The sequence below is a fragment of the Saccostrea cucullata genome, unplaced genomic scaffold, assembly GCF_032062105.1.
Source record: "Saccostrea cucullata isolate Sc308-1 unplaced genomic scaffold, CSIRO_AGI_Scuc_v1 ctg8388, whole genome shotgun sequence".
In the NCBI taxonomy this organism is placed as follows: Eukaryota; Metazoa; Mollusca; class Bivalvia; order Ostreida; family Ostreidae; genus Saccostrea; species Saccostrea cuccullata.
The window spans coordinates 1,748-10,720 of NW_026926387.1; the positions used below are offsets into that span (position 1 = coordinate 1,748).

The 8,973-nt window shown below is 34.2% G+C and overlaps 1 long non-coding RNA gene across 3 annotated transcripts; it reads left to right on the forward strand.

Annotated features, from left to right (window-relative positions):
* Positions 1-453: 453 nt before the first annotated feature.
* Positions 454-8,331, forward strand: LOC134271514 (uncharacterized). Of its 3 annotated transcripts, none has more exons than XR_009993037.1 (5): positions 454-660; positions 4,826-4,934; positions 5,928-5,991; positions 7,268-7,507; positions 8,164-8,331. It is a non-coding gene; the product is annotated as an uncharacterized LOC134271514 (long non-coding RNA). The 3 variants fall into 3 exon arrangements; XR_009993036.1 differs by lacking the exon at positions 454-660 and adding an exon at positions 2,484-2,615; XR_009993035.1 differs by lacking the exon at positions 454-660 and adding an exon at positions 4,079-4,317.
* The last annotated feature ends 642 nt before the right edge of the window (positions 8,332-8,973 follow it).

Consider the following 8,973-nt stretch of genomic DNA (forward strand, 5'->3'; position numbering starts at 1 on the left):
CAAGGTAAATATTTATCAACTTATTATCAGAAGATATTATGGAGTGTGTGTCTGCCACATTATAAAAAAAACCTTGCAAATTTTTTACCATGCTCAGGAAGCACCTTGTATTAAGTGAATCATGCCGGGCCTGCATTACTTTTACAATCCATCATTTAATTTATGGTTTTAGCAGAGATAGCACAGAAACTTAAATTTCTTCTCAGTGAGAGTGAATTTAAGTGTAAATATTTTGATGAATTATATGTCTTTCATTTCAGTGTAGATTTTCTGCACTAATCAGTCATGAATTTGTATTTTTAGCTCCATGTGTTTTGAATTTAAAGTATTAACTCATCAGTCATATATAAGATGAAACATGAATTATATTTATTTTTTAAAAATAACTCATAAGCAGAAGAGCATCTTTGTGTGCTGTAATGGATATATTTAATATATTTGTAATAGACTGCCTAACAAACAACCCCTCTGTCTCCTGCCTACATGTATGTGTGGTGAAACCAAGGATTTAGTTGGAGTAGCCTTACCTCTGCACCTTGATGAGACTAGAGAAAAGATGGCAGGCTAGCGGGGGATTGTGTCATTCTTTGAAGTTAGAATGATATACCTACGTAATATAGTCACCTGTACAAACCTCTAAGGATGAAGTATCCAAGATAGGTAAGGATTCAGAGTTACAGTATAAGCATGACTTCGGAGCATTGTTTTCTGAATACTATTATAAAGTGTGAAAAGGTTTCCCATGGACATCTATTTCTAAGTGTATGTAGCACCAAAAACAGATCTATCATTAGGAGGAGATGTATTTACTTGTTGTAATTGTCCGTTTGTTTGCCTGTCCCTCTGCATGTTACTGCTGTTGCTTTATAATGGTTAACATTCCATATTTATACTCCCGCTCCAAAGGAGAGGGAGTTTTCCTGTTTTACACTTGTGTGTCTATCTGTCTAGCTCTGTATGTGTGTTTGTCTGTCTGTAATAAATTTTCCATTATGCCCTGCTTCAGAGAAGGAGAGGGAGCATACTGTTTTACCCTTGTGTGTCTGTCTCTCTGTCTAGCTGTGTGTGTATGTGTGTGTTTGTCCATAACAAATTTTCATCAAAGTTTTTTCAGCAACTATTCTTACAGATGAACAAAATTTTAGCACAGCATTCCATGTGGTGGGATTCATTTTTAGTTCACCAGGAGCTGAAAGCTCAAGTGAGCTTTTCTGATTACCATACCTAATTGTTCTTTGTCCATCCATCTGTCTGCCCATCCTTCTGTAAACTTTTCACAATGACATATTCAACTTCTTTTAAGAACCACTGGGCCAATTTTTACCAAACTTGGTACAAAGTATCCTTGGGTGAAGAAGAGTTTACATTGTAAAAATAAAGGGCCAAGTTCCACTGCAAGGGGAGATAATAAAGAAAAGGCAAAAATAGGGTAGGGCCATTAAAAAAATGTTTTCTAGAACCACTAGGCCAGAAAAATTGAAACAATATGTGGAGGCATCCTGGGGTAGTGAAGATACTAATTGTTCAAATCATGACCCCTGGGGATAAGATAGGGCCACATTAGGGAATCCAAATTTTACGTTGAAATATATAGGACATATTTTTCAAAATCTTCTCTAGAACCAGTGGACCAGAAAAGCTGAAACTTGTGTGGAAGCATTCTGGGATAGTATAGATTCTAAATTGTTCCAATGAACCACTGAAAAATCAAAACACATAAAACAGACCAAAGTGAATAGAGAAAAAAAGAGTAAATGAAAAGCAAACACTACATCAGTACATGTATGTACATGCATGCATGTAGATAATGAGAATAAGTGTATCTCAGGAACTATATGAAATGGTCATGTTTGTGAATGCTTGTTTGTCTGTGTAGCTTACTTTTTGGCTCATTTTGTATTAATGAGAGTTTCATGAAGGGACTTTAAACAACATACCTAATATTGTCACCAGCTTATGAACCATCTGTTCTTACAACTGTCCAGTTTTCCAGTTAATGGTAGTTACAAGTCCTTGCATACAATTCTGTATTGCTTTCTCATTTCTTATACATGCATGTAGTAGCACTTTTAAGTAAAAGCAAATCTTTATGAATAGACACTCAGAAAGCCCCCTGAAAATTGTGAATGAATTGGTCACCTCCTTTAAGAAGAACACGAAATGTCAAGAACTAACAATAGACCTATATTGTACAACTTTGCCCTGTGAAGTGTCTACCAGTTAGAGATAGCTGATCATTCAGCATAGCACTGCAGATGGGAGAACGGATTTGACATAAATACTTGTATAGTCAAGCAGCAGAGAAGTCAATACATTCACTCTTGTAGAATGTTAATTGCTGGTAAAGGATAAAGCCCATCTGTTGAATAATATGCTACTTATCGGAGCAATATAAACAAATTTTGCCTAATTCTAAATCCGTCACAGATTTCATTTTTCGCCAGTTCTTGCAGGAATTTATTTTTCGATGCTGTATTGATTTTGGATGATGTATAATATTGCAGTCTGATGCACACCCTTGCTAACTATTATCTGTAAGAAAGTGCTTTGTGAGAAAAGTGAGAAGCCTTAGATTTATCTACAGAGAGAATAGTTTATATGCACAAAAATCATTGGTAAGTAGACTATAGGGGGTGCAAAATGCATGCATATTTTATTGATTGTAAATTATATTGTAGGATTTCTTTATATTTTAGTTGATAACTTGCAGTTTTAAATTAATTATCATAATTTTTAATTGTCTGAGTTGTGTTTGAATTTTTTTTCTCCAGAGCAACTGTAATCCCCCCCCCAAAAAAATCATCGTTTAATGTTGTCCTGAATTCTTGACTTTTTAGGAGTGTATATACCATATAGCGGGTATTTTAGCAGGCTTCTAATTTTGGCTTATTTTAGTGTTTTAATGATAGTCCACTAGAATTTTTATCGCTAAAATAGTCAGTACTCTTGTGCCCATCTGCAAAAAGCTTAAACCCTGCGTCCTTTAAAATAAATTATGCCAAAATTATTGGCATACCTTAGAGCAGGCAAAACGCTAAATTTTACACCCGCCAACCAAACCTGCTATATTTTATTATAAACAATTTTAATGAGACCTTTATGGTCCCCAAACTTTACCCGAGGTTTCAACGTCTTAGAACAGCTCCATAAATTTGATACTTTGGGCAAGAAAAAAAAACTCCACATATGTTTAATTGTTTTTAGGAATACATTTACTACATGTTCTGGAATGACAGCCAATATGGCAGATTATTAAGGAAGTTACTGACCCCTTGATCTAAAAGAAATGGCCAGTACAGTCTTGCTGCCTAAGTATTCTTGTTGATACATAACCTGTATATTAATTAAAGACAGATGTGTAGAAAATAATTGATTAGAAGGTTCTTTCAGGAGACATCAGTATTTCAGGATTTTAAGGAATCCTTGTCCTACTAGGTCCTACAGGATATACTAAAGTAAATATTATTCATGCAGATTCCAAAGGATCGACTTAACTTCAATAGATCAGTGGTTAGAGTACTGGCACAGTACACCAGAGGCCCTGGGTTTGATTCCTGTTTGAGACTGGATTTTCACCACCTGTGAATCCAGTGACATTCCTATAGATCATGCAGGATGGCCTTAAGAAATCCTTATCCCTGCAAATCCTACAACATAGTCCCTAGTAATTCTTATTCCAACAGATCCTTTGCTGAACAGCCTAAAGGAGACATTATCCTTACATACTTGTATCTTGCGGAATAGCTTTAAGTAACCTAAATCACTTCTGAGCCCAAGTCATAGCCCATTTGAATCATAGTCATTACAGATCCTGCGGGATAGCTTACAGTAATTCTTATCCTAACAGATCCTACAGGATAGCTTACAATAATTCTTATCCTAACAGATCCTACAGGATAGCTTACAATAATTCTTATCCTAACAGATCCTACAGGATAGCCTACAATAATTCTCATCCTAACAGGTCCTACAGGATAGCTTACAATAATTCTTATCCTAACAGATCCTACAGGATAGCCTACAATAATTCTTATCCTAACAGATCCTATAGGATAGCTTACAATAATTCTTATCCTAACAGATCCTACAGGATAGCCTACAATAATTCTTATCCTAACAGATCCTACAGGATAGCTTACAATAATTCTTATCCTAACAGATCCTATAGGATAGCCTTCAGTAATCTTTATCCCTACTAATCCTGAAGGAAGCCTAAAGTAATCCTTATGCCTATAGTTCCTGCAGGATAACCCTCAGTAAACCTTATCCCAACAGATCCTGCAGGAAAGCTTGGAAGATCCTTACAGATCCTAGAAGGTACCTAAAGTAATCCTTATGATCATAGTCTTAGGTAGTTCTTATCCCTACAGATTCTATAAGAGGGATTTCAAGGGAGATTACTGTGTCAATTTTGAATGGCAGAATTTCCAGTACATGTACGTTAAATTTATGACAGATACTTGATAAATGTGACAGTCTCTGGCCATAGAAAATTGAAATACATTAGGGAAATGATGCAAAATTCTGAGCCATTTTCCAGTATGTCTAGCTGAGAAAACAGGTCTCCAATGGCTGTCTGGCTGTTTTATTACAGAGTCTAGCAAGGATTAGGGTCATAAAACAAAGAGAAATGGTGGCTAGCTAGAGATTGAAATCAAGATTGATTTCACATATAAACAAAATTACATAATGCTGCTTTGTATCAAAATTAAATGAAGCAAAAACTGTTGGCAGAGTCTTACATTATATGCTTTTGTACAAGATATTCTTGTAGAAATTCTGTACATGTGAAATTTGATCACGTTAATGTTGATTTAATTTGTAGACTTTATATAGTGGAAAGGGTGTCTGAGAATTTAGACTACAGGGAATTAGTTGTACCGGTGATGAAGATGACAAATGGATATTTTTATTGGTATTGGAAAATTTAGAAGGTTGGTATACATAATCATTTTCTAGATTTGTGTGTCATTGATTAACAAAGACACTGAATAAGGGTTGTACGTTAATTGTTTATATGGAAATGATTTGGTTGAGGCTATATACTTTATATGTTAAACTATGAAGAACAAAAGATATCTAAAAGTTAGATTTAAAGGTTGTACAGTAGTTTGAAAATATTTACCAAGTACTAGTAGGTGTATACATGTAATTGTAATCTACAGTCAAAACTTGTCATCTCAAATTTGATAGAACCAAACCAACTTCAAGATATCCAAGTATTCAAGATATCAGGGATAAGATAGATTTAAAGGAATAAGTGTTCAGGATACCAAAGTTCCACTGTACATGTAAAATTTAATGCACTTTATAGGCAGTATATATCTCATGTCTTGCTCAGTTCTCCTATCTTTCCTGTAGTTTTAATCCGTTGCACTTAAATTCTTCAGATTTGAACTGAAAATGTGCATTTCTTTTTGATGAGAAAATCTGGTAAATAAAGTTTTCTCATCACCTCAACTTATATTTGTTGAGATCAAAATTGAATTCAAACTTTAAGATGCTCGTTTCTTAAATGAAGTGCATCTGGGTAAACCCCTGGAGCAGATGTGAAGAAAATTATACTCCATTACCAAACAAAATAACTGCTAGATCGTAATTCTCCTTGTTACAAGATAACTTGCAGTTGTAATTGAAAAATGTACCGTTATTTGTAGAATTAATTAACAAAGCACCAAACGATATGGGTTAGCATTTATTAGACCTACACATATCATAACAGATGCTCTGTTAACAGTTGGTTGTATTTAAGAACTTTTCAATGTAAATTTTTATTTGAAATATTCTCAGACTGTTGAAAGCTGGAGAGATAGCATACAGTTGAAACTGATTCTTGTATTCTACAGAACCATGCATCAATGCACTGAAGTGAAGGAAGTTGTGTAACTTTTGATACAGTATTAATAGTGAGTGAATTTACATTGCAGGATAGTGTGTTATCAGGTCAGGAGGAGTTCTGTGTGAAAGTTAAAATTGGGAAGCACCTGACAGGTAGGTTTTAAGTGTCTCTCTACTAAAGATATAAACAGATGTTTCCTAAAATCAGGGAGGGTGGTCTATTTCAAGAGATTTAATTTAGTAAAAATTCTGAATTTCATTTGGAAAAAAAATTATAGTTTTCTTAGTTCTTTCTAGTAAATATGAGGGGATACTGCTAATAATCCTAAAAATGACTTGCATTTGTTTAGGAATGTAGGAAGGAAATGGTTTTCTTACCATGTGAATGTACAATGAAAGTGAGGGAGCTGGTTTAATTCTTTATGTTATTTGATGTAAAGGCTTGGTTTATTTCCTGCCATACTATATATCCAAGTATTTCACCGTTAATAGAGGATATTAGAGCTGCTGATGTTGAAAAGATTTTCTGCATTTTTTTTAATGGAAGAAAGTTTTTCCTGTACAAAAACTTGGGCGTTTTTCTTTTTTTATTATGACATTTAAGAGATGGTTTGAAGTGAACAAGCATATAAAAAATAAAAGGAAAAAATCAAACTGCCACTGCCACACGTTTACAGGCATCAAAACAGCATAGATTCTGGTGTAAGATATGTTAGTTTGAAAAGCCTGCATGAAGACATAATATATTTTCAAATAAACATTTATTATTAATTCAGAATGACAACAAAACAGCTAAATGATATATAAAACAAGGAAACTGTAAATCAATTACACACTGTATACATCCTTAAAGATTGTTTTGGCAGTTCAATCATTTTTTCTTACACCTACAATTGTCAATTACTGAAAATAGACAGAAGCCGAAAGTTAAGTGGTAATATAATGTTAAAAAAAAAATTTAAATCTTGTTTTATTATTTTTTATTCAACTGTATTATAAAGTACGTGCTTTCTGATTTTGAAATGCATTTACTATACATGTTTCCTTAATTTGATTACAAAAAGTTCATGCTAATTTTTAGTGCTCAGGTTTGCAAAAATTCAATCCACATGTGAAATAAAAGCTACAAATTGACATAATTAGATGTTATAAGGCAATTTTGTGGGCAATTGGCAGTTTAGTGAGTATCGGTTTCATGCAGGAGTTCAGATGAGGTCATGTGTGCGTTTGTCTGCTGTGGGTCAGCTACTGATAAAATCACCCAAACTACTCCAAGGTATCAGTGTCAGGAAGATGTTTGTTTTGCCCCCTGTCTTGTCAATTATCCTCTAATTATAAGGGGCACCTGCAGGGGGTGCTTGATCCTCCCATAAATCACATCCAATACACAAATCTTAATGAGAAGTAACCATGAGGTATTTGTTTGAAGATAAAGACAATCAAGATGCCATTATAGAGGCCTATCTGATCATGTCTTTAGGAGCCCAGTGGTGAAGCGATTCCAGACGTGGAGCCACAGTGTGCTAGGTGTCAGGCTAGAGAGTTAGTACGGGAAGTGGTAACAATCATTATTTTTAATGTGTATTGGATTAATCTGATAATTGTAATTAAGTGTGTTAGGAATTTATCGATTGCTTTTTTGTGTGTTTTGTATGAGCAGTAAAACCAGGTAAGTTAATTTACAACTATTGATTGTTACTCAAAGACCAAATTTATAAAAGGTTATTAAATAGCTTAAATGGATCCATGGATTGATGCAATGTCGTGTTGTGCAGTTGGCAGAAGAAATTTTCATGCTAAATTATGCAAAGTCTTATTGAGTTTTGATGGAGTTTTATTGAGCCAAAAGTAATTTAAAAAAGATAAACTGGAACCATCCTAAAAGCATGTCATGTCGATAATGGGTCAGGGTTGCAATGATAGATGAGCAGAAATGTACTTAATTAAGGAGATGATAGCGTTTTTAAAGAATCTGCCCAGAGCATATGATTTATGCTTCCCCATACACGCTGTCTCTCGGAGTACAAGACATTGTTCGTACTTTGTTACTATAAGTTAATTACCGCTTTATGTTCTCAAAAATAATAACTCATTGAGATGGTACATAAAAACTGGTTTGTTTTTGTATTGAGTAACTTAGACCTCCAATACGCCTATCAAATTTAGCTTGGTAATTGAATTGACAACAATCAGGACCTGGTAGCTACAGAGCCACCAGACTAAAGCTTCAGACATGAAATATTTTTTCCCCTGATTTTGATAGTGTCGTAAATCCAGTGCATTAGTTATGATCAATACAGACTGACAAAATTCCTCGTTTACCAGGGTCAGTGAATTGTGAGTGGCCGAGATGGAGGATTGGTGAGTGAGACGAACAGGATGACCACGCGTGAATAAACTGAGATAAACGGCACCGTTAACATGGTCTGAGAAGGAGTGATTCACAATGGATTTATTTGGAGATGGTCCCTACAGAAATCTGGACAGAAGGAAAATTCACCCTCTACTGGATCAGGTTAATTTTGTTCTTTAAGGTCAAGATCTAGTAAATAACTTGAGACTAGTTTTTTGGTGCTAGATCCATTATGACGTCATAATCAATTTTAACTTTCTTTTTCCCGTACTTTACGGCTTTAGCAGAATTATGTAGAAAATAGGGTATTTTCATGTCATTCAATTTGACATCATATAAAAAGTAAGCCGGATACCTATATTAAATTTAATATTGATTTAAAAATGAGGCTATGAACAAACTAATTACCGTTTTCTGAGAGACTGTAGGCAATCTGGATACATTTCCTTTGCCGAATACGAAAAAAAACTCTCATATTCATGACTGGTTTTCTTAATTTTTCATTGAAAATGACAGTTTAAAATACAGTTTTTCATCTTGTTTACCTATAAATTATGCCCCGAAACACCTTATTTGACCAAGCTAAAGTTGTAAAGCATCAATAAAGGAATTTATTTCTCAACTTTGATAAATCTGTAGGCACCTTTCATTTACTAGATCTTGACCTTAATGTGATATTGTAATCATTGAATAATGATTGGAACATGTTGATTTTGTGAAAAAAATTGGCCAGTTTTACTTTAGGTAGAGTAGATTTTGGGCTCTGTTCGAAAATTTTATTC